The sequence below is a fragment of the Suncus etruscus genome, chromosome 3 (assembly GCF_024139225.1).
Source record: "Suncus etruscus isolate mSunEtr1 chromosome 3, mSunEtr1.pri.cur, whole genome shotgun sequence".
Taxonomy (NCBI): domain Eukaryota; kingdom Metazoa; phylum Chordata; class Mammalia; order Eulipotyphla; family Soricidae; genus Suncus; species Suncus etruscus.
Window position 1 is genome coordinate 126455357 of NC_064850.1, and position 18994 is coordinate 126474350.

General features: G+C 36.4%; 1 non-coding gene across 1 annotated transcript; it reads right to left on the reverse strand.

Annotated features, from left to right (window-relative positions):
• Positions 1-6280: 6280 nt before the first annotated feature.
• On the reverse strand, positions 6281-6443 carry LOC126005378 (U1 spliceosomal RNA). Its single transcript, XR_007494489.1, has one exon. It is a non-coding gene; the product is annotated as a U1 spliceosomal RNA (small nuclear RNA).
• Between the last annotated feature and the right edge of the window lie 12551 nt (positions 6444-18994).

Genomic DNA, 18994 nt, shown 5'->3' on the forward strand with positions numbered 1-18994 from the left:
TGAGCCTAATATTACATGGAGTTGTTTTTAGGTATATATTTCCCTTTGTTAGCTTGAGGGAATTATACAGGATTGTAAAGGATAGATCTGGGCATTGAGAGTTCTAATATCACACTTACCATACATGTCCCCTTCTCTCCTCTAATGTCCCCGAGCCCCACCCCTACCCCTGATTGTTTATACTCTGAGCTGATCCATGCAATAAATTTATCTTATTTATTTCTCAATTATAGATTTTATGTAATTTTAATAATTTAAAGATATACACATAAAAATGTTCTCTATTCATCTTCATTAACTTACCCTTTTACTATTCTCTTTTCAAAAAATATCAATTGTAATTTCATATAGCAGAATCTTTGTTTCTACTATAATTTTATAATATTTAAATATTTCATTGTTAATTGATTAATTTAATTGAGTATTTTTGTTTTTTGTTTTTGTTTTTTTTTTTTTTTGGCTTTTGGGCCACACCCGGTGACGCTCAGGGGTTACTCCTGGCTATGCGCTCAGAAGTGGCTCCTGGCTTGGGGGACCATATGGGAAGCCGGGAGATCAAACCATGGTCCATCCAAGGATAGCACAGGAAAGGCAGGCACCTTACCTCTAGCGCCACCTCCCGGCCCCCAAGTTTAATTGTTAATGTGTGAATATTTGCTAATGTTTGCTTCACTAATTTGTGGAGTATTTTTATTTTTACTAAATGCAAAGCTATTATATTTCTGTTAAATTAGGGCTACAAGAATATAGTCTTCAATGTAGTTTTCAAGTAATCAATTTTTCCATAATCAAGTTGTTTTTAGATATATGACACATATAAATGTGCAGAGAAATACACATTTTCTACATTTTCCATCTTCTAGCAGTCATTCTGCCAATAAATCTCTTTTCTAATCCCTATTGCCATTTTATAATTAACTTAGCATCACATTGCACTGGCCACACACATATTTTATGTTTTAAAACAAAAATGTGAATTTTTTTAGTTGTATATTTCTTTTCATTATTTCATGAGTAAAGAAGCAGAAATTTATCATTTGAAAATTTTGATTTCTGTATAATCTTAGTGAATCTAACAAAATGAATCCAGGATACCATGTTGCACTTTGCTGACCTGGCAAATTAACTAGTTTGTGCTATAACTTCTTTGTTTTTCATGACACCAAACTGCCTATTAGGACAGTTTCTTTCAAAAACTGGCATGCACAAGCACCACCCCCCAGCTGTGAAGTTGACCTACAGTTGAATGGAGCATTCAACTATGGGATCAGAATCTGTCACTCACATACAAAAGAAATAACCCTCCTCACCTTTGGAATCGGATACTGATCTCTTCTCTATAAAACCTGCATCTCAGATAACCTACTTTTATTTCCGGAAATCCACACTCTTATGGACATTTGCTGAGATGCGGATAACTAGGTCAATCCCACTGAGTAGGGGAGTGTAATTCTCATGATTTCGTAACACCAAGTGAACCTTAAAATACAGAGGTCAAGTTCTAGTCGAGATCCTGTAGGGATTTTGATTAAAATTGCAGTAAATTAAAAGAATGAGTTTTGGGGAAATGAAATATTAATGAGAAGATGTTTCTACATAGTTTGTTCTTTGTGTTCATCGAGTTGAAGTAATATTTTCTTCATGCAAACCTCTCATCACATTTCTTATAAAATCATCTTTAAGGAAAAAAATAAAATCATCTTTAAGGAATGGTTGGTTAAATAAACAAAACTATTTCTGACATGTACCCTACCTAGAAACAGTTGTTGATTATTTAAGTATATAATGGTCCCTGGAAATTTTAGGAAAATGACCTTTCCCATTATAATATGACTTTTTTTGACAAAAATGCTGGGAGTCAAAATGAAGTGATAGGTGTAACCCCAACCCCATTCCACCTGTGTAACCTTACCTACAAAAAAGACCTGCCCATGTCTGGGCGGGGTCTTTGGTAGGTAACGAAAAGGTTTGGCTGCAGGGGCAGAGGGGATTTTGCATGGATGGAGTTGGAGAAGGAGCAGGAGGAGAGATGGCTGAAAGACATGTTACAATGCAGGGCTGATTAAGGATCTAGCATAAATGGTTATGATATAGGCCACACATGTTGGCTAGGGCCTGGAATAAAGATGATATACCTTGAAGCCTACCTGTGAGTTTTCTACCTGCTGCTCTCCTGAACTTTCAAATCTGCTGGCTGATGGGAGTTGAAGCCATGTGGCCTGGGCTGGAGGAGAAAGACCTCTAACCCTCCTTTACACCCACCACCATCCACGCCCATTCAAAGGGCTTAATACAAAACCAGGAAATAAAATGTAAGAATTTACCTGTGGGGGACATCAACTGTGTTTGCTGAAAAAAAAGGTAGAAACCTAGACACATAGAATGGAATATTTTAGGGTAAAAGAATGAGTGTTGAAGTACAGCAGAACAATGGATCCATCACTCCCTACTGAGACAGCCATGTTGGTCTCTAAAGGTCTCAGCAGCTGTGGGAATTTAACCTTGGAAAGAGCCAAATCCACAATGCATATGACTGTCCTAGAAACACAGAAAATCCCCTGATTCAGTAGCAGTGCCCCCTGAACTTAGACCCCACCTCCCTGCAAACCACATATATGAACACACTTAAGAACCTTTTTTAATTTGACTGATACATATGCATGCATTTTGGTTGCCCCAAATGGCTTTGAGTTATTTTCTAGAATGTAACTGAGGCAATAGCTATGTGTTCTCATAACCAATGAAATTATAAGTCAAATAAAGTCTGACAACTAATTACTAAGTGGTATTAGTGACTCCAGAATTAACATGTCAGTAGGGTAGAAAGTGGATCAAAGAGATTTTACCACTATGTATGGAAGTGAACCATCCTTTGTAGTTGGGAATTATTAGCAACAGCAACAAAATTCAGTGAATCAGCATCAAGTTTTGGGCAACAATGGAGACCACGTTAGTTTTTGACTGTGTTCTGTTACTAAAGCAGACCTGCTGCATCTCAGAGACACATCCTCAGTTGACTGAACTGGCAAGTTGGGAAAAACTGATGAAAGTGCTATTACCACTTTTCCTGGTTTCTGTTGATAGTCAAAGGGTCTTTGAAGCGTTCAGACAGCAGGAAGCTGTACGCTGGAAAGATCTGTTTGCAGCCTCTATGAGGTAGACTGGTCAGTGTGGACATTGGAGAAGGTGGATCACTCTGTGCAAATGTGTCCAAGAAAATGTAGGAGCCAGGTAAAGCTAAGCAAGAGGCAGCCTATTGTCTCTTGGGATCTTAGTACAGCCCTATATGATTTGCTGAGTGTGTCAAGGATGGAAACTCTAGCAGTTGTTTATCTGGGGACAGTTCTAAGGCTTTTTTATGCTAGATAATCTTGGCTACATAGCAATGAGAGACTCACTTCTCACTTACTGACAATTTTCAAAAAGTGCATTGTTCAAGCTCACTTTTCACATAGTGATGGAAATTCATTAGTGGTTAAAGACTGGGCTTAACCATTTATGACTTTCCATAACACAGAGTGAATCAATGTTCATTTGATATTTTCCATTGTATTATATTATACTGCATGTTATAATAAATAAGTAATATCTAAATATTAAAATAGTATGTCTTATCTGGGAATCTTGTGTTTTCTTGCTCATGAGACAGTTATAAGTACTCCAAGAGGTGATATTAAAAATCAGATATATTTATGCATATTTTTTCAGCATTCATAAAACAATTGTAAGTATTCTACAAGGTAAAATTAAATCTCAGGCTATATATATATGTATATGTATCAACATTGCTTGATTAATTTTAAGAATATAATAAACCTAATCATAAACCTTTCTAAAAATCCAATCAGGCTGTGCTTTACTAAACCGTTTGTGAGAAAACCCATACTATGGATTATGTTGCTATCACAGTTTTAGGATTTTTATTGTTTCGGTACTCTTTAATGTTAGCTACATTATAACATTATTTGATATGTTTGTGTGGGCTCAGGGGATTGAGTCAAACCCACAGGTATTTAGGGATTACTTGTTTTTGTGCTCAAGAAATCTCTCCTGCTGGTGGCCTTGGGGAAGAGGAGTGATGGTACATGCAGTACCACAGGGTCAAATCACAATTGACCCTATAATGACAAGTGGCTTAACTCCTGTACTTTCACTCCAACCTGACATTTTTTCCACTGGTTGACATTTCTTCTCTCTTTATTTATTTTATTATTGTAAAAATTTATTCAAGAGGCAAAATTGATTAACATAATGAGGTAAACTAACATAACATAATATATAATATAATTGATATAATAATAATACATGTAGGTCAAAAAAGGGTTCTGATTAAAAACACAAATTTTTTTTCATAATGGCTTACATATCTTTCACAGTAGTATTTTAGGTACATATTAACATTGAATCAGGGGAATACCCCTCATTTCTTCTCTCTTTAAATTAATATAATTTGAATATGTGTGGCTAAGACTTGATGAACTCATGTAAACACGACATAGCCAATGACTACTGTCACTGCTGTTGTAATATAAATGACCAAACCAGAGAAATAAAATAATTTGGACAACATATGTTATATACCAATGAGCCATTGCTGGGTAGCAAAACTTTACACATTTAATATTCTCTTCTCTCAATGTGTAGGCAGCGTGAACTTGGCCTTTGGGTGGCATTATCAAAGAGGACATGAAGCAAACACATGGTTCAAGTATTTTTCTAGACCATATTTGTATCATACTAGCTGACATACCACTAGCTAAAACAAGTCATGTTGAACTTAGAATCACAGCAGAGAAACTGAAGATAGATGAGAATGATCCAAAAGCATGCACTGAAATATTAGGATCATTTTGAGGTTTAATACCACAGATAAAAGTGTGCTTGTCTAAGACTTTCCTTGATCCAATTGGTCTTTGCTTTTCTATTATATACTTTATTATCCAGAGTGGCTGATCTGAGAGGGCAGCTAAATGGTCTTTGGAAGACTTTATGATGATGTTAAAATGAGACAATATCTTGGTCTATTGAAGTTCATTGTCTGATTTATTCTCTCCAAAATTCTAAAATGTATACCATTCTTTTTCTACTTAATATTACCACAGAAGATAAATAGGGATGTGTGGAAATAAAAACATACTATGCTTTATGTATATTTTATCTGCTTTTGTCTAATAAATTTCCTAATTTTTGAAGATTTAAAATCCCAGAAATGTAGGAGAAATTAACATTGAGGACGCTATTTTTTCCTGGAATGCAGGAACCAGTGGATAGACATCAGATTGCTTTTCTCTTTTGAATTACCTCACTGACTTGTGAATTAATCTACTTTGAGGCTAAAGTAAAAGCTAGTTTTGTACTGTTTGCTTGTTTAAATGCTGTGAATGATTGAGAAACATAACATCACAAGAAGTGATTATTTGAATGTTTAGCCAGAGAATAGGACCAGTTAGTTTTTTGGACACTCTGTTTAGAGAAAAAGTGGCCAATTATGCACTGACAAGAAAAATGTTAACTTTGTTTACTGCTTCCAATGCTTTTCTTTAGCTATTTAATTAATTTTCTATTTTTCATCTCATAAGAACAACTTTAGGCATTAGAGAGATTCTGTAGTGGACAAGAAGCTGCTAGTGCTGGTTTCATTTCCATGGACACATATGGTCCCTGAGCCCTGCCAGGAGTGATACTTCTTACAGAGTAAGAAGATTTAAGCTTAAAAAATATCCAGGGTTACCCCTTCCCAAAATGAGCAATTTCATTCCACCTAGGGCACATTCTGGTATCTACCTGAATCTTTATATTCTTCTTATAATTACTTGATTCCTTTAAAGGGTTATTAAAACTTTTAATAGCTTCCTGAATTTTTAGATGAACAATTTTTAGAGTTCTAGAGGCAAAAAGTCCTGCAGAAAGAAGGCATCACTAGCAAAACCAAGTATTACAACTGAGATTGTGACCTCCATAAAATTAGAGGAGAGAATCCAACCTTCCTACTCATATTCCATGTTGTCTTCACTGTAGCTGCCTCATTCCAAGCTTCAAAGTCAAGACTTTGGACTCTACCTCTGTTTCATAATCCAGTATTTGCTTTCTTTTATGCATTCATGTCCAGTCTCCCTTCCGTGGAATATGTGAAGGCATTTGGGTTGCTTATTGATACAACATAATTTCTGCAGCTCATTGAGCAATGTTTTCACACACACACACACACACACACACACACACACAAGTAAAATTTATAAATTTTAGTCTTAGAACTTATAAAATTATAAAATTGTTTTTCAGGGAGGGAGAATGAATACAGTCCCCCACTACTGCAACCTATGCAGTATTGTTTCCCACATTTGGGGTAATGGCAGAGGTAAGCACATCTGGATTGCAGGGGAAATCCTCACCCTGGGAAAACCATCTTTGTGACCATGGTCTCTCTTCTGCAGGCTAAGTATTCAAAGTCTTTTTCAGCCTATTATTTTACACATTTCCAGCCTATTATTTTACAGAGTTTTCACTGGTTTCTTAATAGACAAAATGTGTTTTTAATCAAAAAATAAAATAATAATTTAGACATAAATTTTATGATCTATTTGCCTTCTTATACTCATCATGTCTTAAAAAGAAGATTCAAAAAGAGTTTCCCAGCATGCAAAAATTAACAGGAGTAATCACGTCACAGTATAATATATATCAAATGTATTATGGGAGAGCATATGGGTGATATGGACATAGAAATGGTCTGCTACTTGATTATACTCACCATCTCTAATTTTGTTAATTTTATGCTTGCCCATGCACTTTTCAGATCTGTGGAGTTGACCTTTGTCCAAACTGAAATAAAATAGACTAAGTAATGATTGCTGTAATTCTTTGCTCTAGCAATTGTGCATAATAAATAGCATGCATGTTCCTAGGCAGACCAGGTGAAAACTGCATGCTTTATAAAAATGAATACAGAATGTTTATGAAATTTAGTGTAAGGAAGGAAAGGGATTTCCTCTCCCTCTGGGCTTCTTGTAATCTGGATGAGCAACCAGATTGGCAATAGACTGATTAATCAGAGAGAAAACATATATTTTCATATAGAGAATCTTCATGAATGTGAACCCTAAATTAAATCATATCAAACAAAAGATTTTTCTCCTAAAGTATGAGACAGGGTTGGTATAGAGAAATGTAGGGTTCATAGAAATCAGATGCTTCATGATTTATAAACTTTTCTTATGCTCTTGATAGGTTTCTTTGATAGAAATATTATTTTTGGCTATAGGACTAAATATAGATAAAATTCAATTTCATTCTAGATCATTTTATGCCTTCCTTCCTTTCTTTCTTTCTTCCTTCCTTCCTTCCTTTCTTCCTTTCTTCCTCTTGCTTGCTACCTTTTTGAGCTGGTCACTCTGATTCTGCCTTTATATGGATATGTATTCTGTTTTGTCTATACAGTTGTTTTCTCTTTACACTATGATAAAAGTTTCTTTTCTTCTACTTAGGCCCTTTGAAATAAAGCAAATATACCACTATGTCTCCCCATTATGTCTCCTGGATATAAAGATTTTGTTAAACTGGTTAATTTGAAGGAACACCAAAGAAATACATGAAAACATAAAAGAAAACATGGAAGAAGATACCCAATTGTAGAAGATATTTGTAAGTAAACAGGACATCTTCATTCCCTAAAACTTTCTCCACTGCCTAGGAAGAGCTTTGACCAAAACTCTCCATATGTTATCAGCAGAGAAGTTAGAAATTAAATCCTTCAGGACCCTATAACTTTGCTTAGTTAGCAACCTCCCCAAACCACTTCACAGCATCTGCATTCATCCAGTTGACTTGGTCACAAAGTTTTTTTTTTCTTTTTTTGTTTTTGGGGTCACACGTGGCAGCACTCTCAGGGGTTACTCCTAGCTCTGCACTCAGAAATCGTTCCTGACAAGCACAGGGGACCATATTGGACGCCGGGATCCAAACCACTGTCCTGAGCCGGCCACATGTAAATCAAACACCCTGCTGCTGTGCTCTCTCTCTCCAGACCACAAGATTTTCCTAAGGTGCTAGCATCAGATACTTTGTAAAGTTACTCAGCATTTGGAGGTCACACACATGTTTACAGAGGGGTTGAAAGATAGCAAGAAGACACATATGTGACATTAGGTGGAATACTTGAAAACCAGTTGCCAAGTGAAAAGCTCTTCATCGATCTTCTCCATAGCTGCTTTGGAGCACTTTGGTGCCAGGAAGAAAGCTACCACAGAAAATTCATTTTACTAAAAACCATCTACACAACAGAGCAACTGTCGTTTTCCAAAGATTCCCTCTACTTTTTACCTCTTCGTGTACAGAATCTTCTTCCCTTTCTGTCCCTCAGGATTTTAGACTATTTTTCATTATCTGGCTGCTGAGTAAAACCTCAGATCTGTGGAGCTCAATAGATTCCATATTTTTTTGTCTTACAAATCTATTTTATGTCCAGTTAACTGTTTTTTAGTTAAAATGTCCTTGGAGAATAGAGGGCATTTTTTCTCTCCAGAATTTGTCAGTGGTTCATGGAACAGCTTTTAGGCACAAATAATGAGTCTTTTTCATTAATTGGGGCTTGCATTAAATTTATTTGCATTTTTATGATTTCTTCATATTATTATAAAATAATTATTTTAAAAACTCATTTTTTTCTTCCTTTCTCCCTTTCTATTTCTCTGCTCTTTGTTAATAATGATTTTATTTTATTTTATTTGGGGGGGCCTCATCCGACAGTGTTTAGGGGTTACTCCTGGCTATCTGCTCAGAAATAGTTCCTGGCAGGCACGGGGGACCATATGGGATGCCGGGATTCGAACCAACCACCGTAGGTCCTGGGTAGGCTGCTTGTTAGGCAAACACCACTGTGCTTTCTCTCTGGCCCCTAATAATGATTTTAAAATGTTTCTTCTCTCTCTCTCTCTCTCTCTCTCTCTCTCTCTCTCTCTCTCTCTCTCTCTCTCTCTCACTCTCGGTTCCACTGTCTGTTTGGGACTATATCTGACTCTTGTAGCCGTATGCTCATTCTTAGCTTAGCTCCAATGAGCTGTGTTTTTGCCAGGGCAGAAGAGCATAGAGCAAAAATTATTATAAAGGAGCCAGGAACCAGTCCTGGAAACAAAAGGAGAAAGGAGCATGAAATAGAACAGCAACCTGACAAGCTCTGAAGACCCTGTGGATGCCTGCTCAAGGTGAGAAGTCTTTTTTTATTTTTATAAAATTACAAACATTTTGTAGTTGAGTTTCAGTCATAAACATAATATCCCCCTTCACCAGTGCAACATCCCCACCACCAATGCCCCCCACTTAGCCCCCACCCCTGCCTATATTTAAGACAGGCATTCTACTTCTCTCATTCTTTAACATTGTCAGTGTAGTTATTTCCCTAACAGCATTCACCACTCTTTGTGGTGAGCTTCAAATTGTGAGCTGCTCCTTCTAGCCCTTCCAGCACTTAACTCTATTGTCTCTGAGCCTTATTACAATAATGTCTTTAATTTTTCATAAAACCCATACATGAATGAGACTTTTCTGTGTCTAGCTCTCTCCCTTTGGCCTATTTCACTCAACATAATAGATTCCATGTATATCCATATATAGGAAAATTTCATGATTTGATCTCTCCTGATGGCTTCATAATATTCCATTGTGTATATGTACTACGTTTCTTTAGTCATTCATCTGTTGAAAGGCATCCTGGTTGTTTCCAGAGTCTAGCTACAATGAATATAGGTGTGAGAAAGGAATTCTTTTTATTGTGACTGAAGTGCATTACACAGAATTATTTACGGTACATAGTGACAATGAATGAAGGGCATTCCCACCACCAATGTTGTCCTCCCTCCCCTCCTTTTTCCAGCATGTCTCCCATATTTCCCTCCTTTACCCCCCAGAATACTAGTGTAACTGGTCTCTACTTTACATTGTTGTAGATTGGGTATCTCTTCTGTCACTGACTTTGGGTTTGGTGTTCCAGTCTGGTCGTTTTTTATTCGCACTATATGTTCTTATGACTGGTCCTGGTATCATCATTTCTCCCCCTCACTTTATGAGGCTGAATGATTCAAATTATGCTATTCTGTTGGAGATAAAAAGGTTAAGGAAAAGAGAAGAAAAATTTGGTATCAACTACTAAAAAATAATCAACAAATAATATCCACAAGAGTGAAAGAAAAAGAAAAAAGTGTAAGAAAAAGGAGAAGGAAAATAATATCAAAAACAAAAACAAAACAAAACAAGGAAAAGGAATGCTGTAGTGGCAGGATTGGTGTTCTCCCTACTTTGTTTCTTTCTTTTTTTTTTTTTTTTTTTTTGCATAGGCACAGTAAGTATTGGAGAAGGAAGGAAATTCCCATAGCCTAAGAGATTCAGGGTTTCTCCACTCTTGAAGCATATTGTCATGGGAACAACCACTGGCTCCATACATACTCATTGCCATATCCCAGGGATTATTTTGTGGTGTCAGGAAACTTTCCTCTCAGTTGTGGATGAGAAAATCAAGCCACTGTAGCTAGCAATCTTGGTATTTGCGCAGGTCCTAGGACAAGGCCTAGGATAGTCTTTACGGTTCTAGAGATTCTGTTCCATCATTGTTGGTGTGTTCAGTTTTCTGTATCATGTGCTCCATAGTTTTGCTCGTTTCCTAAGCCAAAATCTAGAAAATTATGGTTCCAAAGGTTCTGCTCAGTCTCTGTTGTCAAAATTGGGCCTCTGTACTAAGAAATCTTGCTTTTTGTAAGAGTCCTGGGCCAAGGGTAGGGTTTTCCTTAATGGTCTCAAGGTAAGTTCTGCCCAGTCTCGATTGTCAAAGTCAGTTTTCTGTAGTTAGTGCTCTTATTTTTCATAGTTCGAAGTATGATACATCTTCTGATTTCCACTTAGTGTTAGGTGATGCGATAGGACCCCCTGGTGTTAGGTCAAGTTGTCATTTCCTCGCTGTCCTCATTGTCATATTAACACTGTCACAAGTAAATCTCCCAGTGGAGCTTAGTTCCTTGTGTTGTTGCAGGAATTTGTTTCAGTTCTACGTCTGGGTTCTGGGGTTTGAGAATGAACTAACACTGTCCAATCTCATGGAGACTGCATTGTATCCACATGACATATGTTCAAGATGGGAGGCACCCTTGTATAAAAAGTGTGAGTTTTTATCCTTAGAAGATAAGAACTTGTTTTTGTGTCTATGATTTCCCCTTATTTACTGTGCCTATACAAAAATGTACGGTGTCCTTTTGTATTGCTGGTGCTATTCTGAGTAAGGATGACAGGCTACACTCACAGTATCTGTGGTGTGGTCTGAGCTTTTATCCCAGGCAAGACATTTACTTGGTTATTGTACCAAGCAGCACCAAAACTGGTGAGGATAGAAAAAATATGTATATATAAAAAATAGACCAAATAGATAAAACTGAGATTTAAAAAAAAAAGTAAATTAAAAAAGAAAAAAAAGGAAAAAACAAAAAGTATTTGAAGAAAACAAGTGAAAAGGTATTTGAAGAAAACAAGTGATGGGGGAGGCTATCTGTATGTTTAGGAATACATATCTTTTTTTTTTTTTTTTTTTTTTTTTTTGGTTTTTGGGCCACACCCAGTAACGCTCAGGGGTTACTCCTGGCTATGCGCTCAGAAGTCGCTCCTGGCTTGGGGGACCATATGGGACGCCGGGGGATCGAACCGCGGTCCGTCTCCTAGGCTAGCGCAGGTAAGGCAGGCACCTTACCTCCAGCGCCACCGCCCGGCCCCAGGAATACATATCTTAAGATGCATTGTTATAAAGGTATTAAGCTTACATAGGCAATATAGGCCTCCCAGTTAGGTCTTCTGAAATGTTCTTGTGGGGAGTGAAAGCCAAGGCACTTTTTCATAACACAGACCTTGGTCTAGAGTTTGAGATATGATTTGCAGCATTTCAGAGTTCTGTAGTGTCCTTGAACTGGGGGTTTTGTTGAAGCTGATTCCGGTATCATGCAGCAGTCCACGATTTAATGGGGGTGAGAGGTGCCACAAAGCTTAAGTAAGCAGGCATGTTGGTTGTGCTTTTTTGCTGAGACACGAGATGGGGGATTGAGAGGGTGTCTTTCATTGAGGAACTGGATGGTGGTTTGTTGGGGCAGGAGGTCGGTCTTGGTGCCTAACTAGGTAAGAACTGAGGGTAAAGAGGGTTAAGTCAGGGGAAGATAACAAATATGGGTTGGGAGATGAGGGAGTAGAAAGGTTTCTGGAGAGAGGCAATATGCATTGTATAGATGAATTGTTTATGGATAAGGCTTGGCAGTCAGAGAGGACCACTGTATAGAAAGTAACATTCACATATACACTGAATTCAGAGATCTATTTGAGTACTATCCTCCATATATAGGGTATTCCATTTGTTTTCATATACATAGTCAAGAATTGGAATATTTTTAGATAATGTTAAGAAGGGTATTGTTAAGAAGTGCCTGCGCACTTTTGAAAATGGTTATCAGTAAGAAAAGACACCCCTGAAGGAGGTCTGGTATTATTAAGGGATTTTTTCTTTGGCTAGTGGTCCTGGCATGTAAAGTCTCTGAACCTAGCTCTGGCCTCTGCAGTTTGTGGATGCATAGGGGTGGAATTTTCCTCCCCACCCATCCCCCCAGGGTCCAGGTTGCCAGCTCTGGGCGTGAAGGCCATTCTAGCGTGGGGGGATCTGGTCCTCCAGAATAATTGTTCAGTCCAAGGGGTCTTTGGCTAGCTGTCCAGCCCAGTGCCCACAACATACCACTACAAGAGGAACCGAATCCTGGATGTGGGGTCTCTGAGCCCAGCTCTGGCTTCTATAGTTTTTGGATGCATAGGGGTGGAGTTTTCCTCCCCACCCATCCCCCCAGGGCCCAGGTTACCAGCTCTGGGCGTGAAGGCCATTCTGGCGTGGGGGATCTGGTCCCCCAGACTAATTGTTCGGTCCGGGGGGGTCTTTGGCTAGCTGTCCAGCCCAGTACCCACAACATACCACTACAAGAGCAACCAAACTCTTGGCATGTGGGGTCTCTGAGCCCAGCTCTGGCCTCTGCAGTTTGTGGATGCATTGGGGTGGAGTTTGAGGAAATAATTTTTAATTGTATTTTTGTGCTCCTAGGGTTTAGCCCTAGGAGTGGTATAGCTGGATCATATAAGAGCTCAATTTCCAGTCTTTTGAGGAATCTCCATATTATTTTTTTATAAAGGTTGGACTAGACAGCATTCCCATCAGCAGTGAATAAGAGTTCCTTTCTCTCCACATCCCTGCCAGCACTGATTGCTCTTGCTCATTGTGATGTGTGCCAGTCTCTGTGGTGGTGTGAGATGATACCTCATTTTGTTTTGATTTGCATCTCCCTGATAATTAGTGATGTGGAGAATTTTTTCATATGTCTTTTGGCCATTTGTATTTCTTTGAGGAAGTGTCTGTTCATTCTTCTCTCCATTTATTGATGGGACTATATGTTTTTTTCTTAAGTTCTGTCAGTACCTTGTATATTTTTGATATTATCTCCTTGTTTGATAGGTATTGGGTGAACAGTTTCTTCCATTCTATGGGTGGCTTTTGTATCTCAGGTTTTTTTTCCTTTGAGGTGCAGAAGCTTCTCAGACTAATACACTCCCATCTGTTTATCTCTCCTTCCACTTTTTTGGAGAGTGCTGGTTACTCCTTGAAGATGCCTTAGTCTCAATATAATGGAATGTTTTGCCTACATATTGTTCTACATACCTTATGGTTTTAGGCCTGATATCAAGGTCCTTAATCCATTTGGATTTAATCTTTGTGCATGGTGTTAGATGGAGGTCCGAGTTTGCTTTTTTACTAGTAGCTAACCTAGCCGCTGAATACCACCACAACATGTAGAAAAATTCACAATACAAGCGTGACAATGGGGAAACAATACAGGCAAACACCAGGCATAGAGAATGAATATGGCAACTCTGATGACCTGAAAACAGCCAACCACCTAGTTAGTTTCTCAGATATAGAGTTTAGAGAAAAAATATGGAGGATGTTCACAGAACTGAAAGAAAGCATAGATCGAGTTGAACAGAACACAAATAAGAATCAACAAGATATAAAGATAGAATAAGAAAACTCGAAACTGAAATAACAGGTCTGAAAAATTCAGTAGATTAATTAAAAACATCAATGGAAAGTATCTTCTTTTGTGTGCAGTTTACAGATACTGTTATTCTAAGTGCCCAGTGAGCTTCTTCTAGTATCATTTAACATATTTCTAATATTGCATTTTGATATGAAATATAAATTTCTACCCTAGATATTTTTACAAATACACAAGTTGGGGTTAATATCTTAGTTTATCTCTTTGGGGGTTTGTTGATATTCTATTTCAATTATTTTGTATAGTGTGTTCAATTACTTTCACCTAATTCCATAGTGTAATTGATAGATAGACCTATTCTTTTCTCAGGGATATACTTAATTTTTCAATGTGGGTTTATAAGTCCATTACTTGTCTTCCCAATAACATTCTCTTCTCTCAGCCTCCCTGCTTAGCTATAGATCATTCTATATTCCTCCCCTGACTACTGGGTTCTCCTTCCTAAATCCAAGTTGGCTAAATTAGAGCCACTCTCAGAGTCAAAAAATGGGAACAATATTTCCCATCCAATACATATACTGAGAAGCTTGTTGAGTGCTTTTGATCAAGGCTCAGTCTTTCCTGCAAATGTCTCTAGGCATTTTTTACAAGGCAACATCTCTCCTAACCGATTTTTTTATTTTCCTGGGAAGAATAAATGATTAAGGACTCTAATATTATATGAAAATTTGTGTATGGAATTTTTCATACCACATTACTGAGCAAGACAAGCCTCTGACATTTCCTCTATAGCTGTGACCTCAAAGGTCTTGCTTTACCTGCTGCTAGCATGGATCAGTCAATTGAGAGACAAGATGACAGGTTAAAATGTTTTCTTAGACAACAACCCTGCAGGCAGGAATACAGATAACTAATCCTGAAGAACCACATAGTTGTCACAGTATCAAGGAGCAGTTGATAAAAGAAAAAAAATTTTTTGAAGAATTTTATGCAAAAATGAAGGTCTCTTTTGGATAGGCCAATCTGGAGACTAATGGGCACCAGGGAGGTCAACAAAATTTTGTGGACTGGTGCTCTAAGGTGCGTTCCATGTTTGTTGACCTCAGAGATATATAAATAAGAACTTAGTTGTTGTGAGATTTTTCCAGGTAAAGGACAAAAAAAGGGAAATGGTCTTTACATTATCAACATCCTTAAGCCAGAAGAGCTCGTTGTATTTTTAAATTTTGAATTCAGCTCATAATCTCTTTTATTGGTACTTTCTCTGACACACTTAGCTGCCTCGGGATTGTGACTTGACTTGTGATTTCATAAAGATTTAAAGTTTCTTAATTTGAATATTTTGTGTGGTTTTTTATTGAAACTTGAATATCTGATTTTTTCTTTTGTTGTTTAAAAGAATGTTTTTCCTTTACAATTTCATAAGATCTTAGACACAAAACAAAAACAATCCAGGAGACACACTAATGAGTTTCTAAATTCTCTGTCTTTTCTTTTCATTTTTTTTGTCAGCAGTGTCTCTAAAAGATGAGTGAGTGCATTTTCTATGTTCAAATGAGATATTCTCAATTAACTAGGGTCTCTTCATCTTCTCGCTTTGCCATGCACAAAGTGAATAGATTAGTAAAATTAAGACAGCTGTTCAAAGAAATTCTGAATCAGTATTTGGAGTTAAATAGAAAACAGATGAGTTAAATAAAAAACAGATGACCAAAATACAAACAAGTCCAATGAGAACCTCAAACACAAACATAACAATAAAGACCATGCTAGGAGTGGGAATTGGTGGGGAAGGGGCACAAGTTGATGGCAATTAATAAGGGAAGGTTATATGTTGAATAAATAAAGCACGTGCAATGGGAAAAAATTAAGTCAGTGGATTGAAAACACAAGGAAATTGGTGGTAGTAAGATGAGGTAATATGCAAAAATGATTCAATTCATAGCAATAAAATTTGGTAGAAAAGTAATAATGGCACATCATAAATTTATTTCAAATTCATATATAATAAATACATAAAATAATATATCAAATGTGATGATGCACTCATTTCTTCATAATTAAAAATATTAACACTATTATAAGCATATTTCCCAAACAATAATAATAACATATATGGGCATATATATGTATATATATATATACTTGTAACATAAACAAAAAAGATGCTTGATGATATTTCTTTATGCTTTGTCAAAAGCACAGTCTCCAATTTGAGTGGTAGATCATACAGATTAGGGAACTCTGGGGAGAAGCTAAAGGTTAGCTTGATGATTTAAATATTAGACTGAGAACCTACTCCTCAATATTGATGATCAATAGTGTTGTTTGGTGGTAATGTAAGATAATGAGAATAATTTATATGAGAATAAGAACCCATATTATGTGACAGTGGGGACTGTACTAAGACATACAAATAATTGGGACTACCAGCTTGTGAGGCTTGGAAATGTGCAGTTCAACATAACAATGGCTCAGGATACATACTATTGATGGCTTATATTTTTCCCCAAAGTCAGTGTTAAACATATGGTATAAAAATAGAAGCCAAATACATAGCTTACATTCATTTAGCTATTTACTGATTAAATTGGTCTTAAAAGAAAACTATTATTATTGTCCTGAAAGTGTGAACAATCTTGGGGATATTATTTAGCTAATAATTGGCAGCAAAAACTAGTACAGGGTGAAGAGAATTTTATGTCTCCATCCTTAAATGATTCTGGCAACCCTTCCTGAAGCTTCTGGAAAGATGGAAATCTCAGGGAACATGCTGTGCTTTTTTTTTCTCATTTTCTCATTATTGTTATTATTTTAATGTCTACTCTCTCATTTGGGGTAATAAGAATTTCTGTTCTTGAAGTTATATTTAAATATAATGATAAGTGTGAATCCTAGATCACCACAAGGAGGAAATGGGCTCTGGTGAAGAACTTTCTAGCAGTGAATTATGAGTCAAAGCTATTCTTGAGACTTATTAACATAGATATAAGTAGAATGGAATAATAATGAAATGATAATGGAAATCACATTTCTATAATTGAGATAATCCATATTCTGTAGTACCCCAGGTTAATTTGTAAAATTAGTATGTGATGATAAATGAAGAGAAAGTTACAGTGCTTCTGGACAAGTTTAATTGGCTGAGGCAATGTTCAGTTTAGTGACTGTACTTGACAATACTTTTCTTTAGAATTTTTTTTCTTCCTAATATTCAGAAATTAGGTTTAAGTGGGAATAAAGCCCCACTGCCTAGTGGAATGTGAACTTCTCCATCTTGGTTTTCCTTTCTTTTCATTTCATGTCACCTACATTGATTAAATTGAGTAGCATTTTTTTAATTTTGGATATTTTATAATAGAAATTCCATGCTAGGAAATTCTCTACTCTATTAATTTGCACTTCTGTGTGTGTGAAAGAGAGAGGAGAGAGAGAGAGAGAGAGAGAGAGAGAGAGAGAGAGAGAGAGAGAGAGAGAGAGAGAGAGTAAAAGAAAGAGAGAGATACTTAGCAGTGCTCTGGACTTACTCCTGACTCTGAACTCGGAAATTATTCCTGGCAGTGCTCTGGGATGACATGGAATGCCAGGGATTAAAGCTAGATTAACAGTGTGCAAAGCAATTGGCCTACTTACTGCAGTAGCTCTTCATACTCTGATTATCTTAAATTTAAATAATATGGTTTAATCTAATAAATTAAAGAGTGGGGAGATCATGCAGTGGATAAGGTGCTTGCCTTGCACACAGACAGTGCAGGTTCAAATCTTGCATTCCATATGGTCTCCCCGGAACTGGTAGGAGTGATTCTGTAAGTCAGAAAAAGGAGCAACCCCTGAATATCTCTAGATGTGATCCAAAAGCCAATGCATAAATAAATAAGTATCTAGAAAGTATTTCTTAATTATAAGAATGTTTTCTGCAGGCTGGAGAGATAGCATGGAGGTAGAATGTTTGTCTTTCACGCAGAAGGACGGTGGTTCACATTCTGGTTTCCCATATGGTCCCCTGAGCCTGCCAGGAGTGATTTCTGAGCATAGAGCCATGAGTGTGACCCAAAAACCAAAAAACAACAACAACAACAAAAGAATGTTTTCTGTATGGCTAAATATCTGTTATTCTGTTGACATTGAATGTTTACATTGAATTAATATAAATGAATATATTCAGCTTTAACTATGTGCACTAATATAAACTATAAAATCTACTGTTGATATTATCATATTCAGAGACAATCCTCTATGAAGAGACCACCATCTACAGTACATTTTTTATTATTGGTAGACTCAGTAAATATTTATATTTTCTCATAATTAATAGAAGAATTAACTCAATTTTATTTTTAGTGTCCCATAAAAAATATTTTAATACTTGCATCTTACTTTGTTCTCTTTTTCCCAGTGGTACCCAGTAATTATGAAAATAGTAAATAATTTGTTGAGAATAATATCTACTTAATTACTTAACCAAAAATCAACTACAATAGTGTAATTTTTATAGGTTTTATCCTGACCAGTATATTTGGCAGATTTATCATTAATTCAATTAGCATAAAAATTAGAACACATGCAAGACAAATTAAGAACTTGACATGTTGATAGATTTTTGTTTACATTTTACAAAATGTGCTTTAAAATTTTCTTCTTTTGTGAATCAAATTCAGAAAAAAATTGTTAGCTTTATAAATAACACAAGTGAGAGGCTAATAAAGTATAATATGTTTTTTTTAATTCCTGTAACAAAAATTGCACAATTACTACTTTACCTTAAGAATAGATATAATAGAGTTATCTGATTTCCGTAATTAAATAAAAGCTGAGAAATGTAAAGATAGGAAACTTAGAAAGTTTTCCATATTATGAAGTAAAAGTCTAGAAGATATGATTGGTATAATCACAGATGTATGTTTTACTGCTATAAGAGCACAAAAGTCTAAATAAACTAA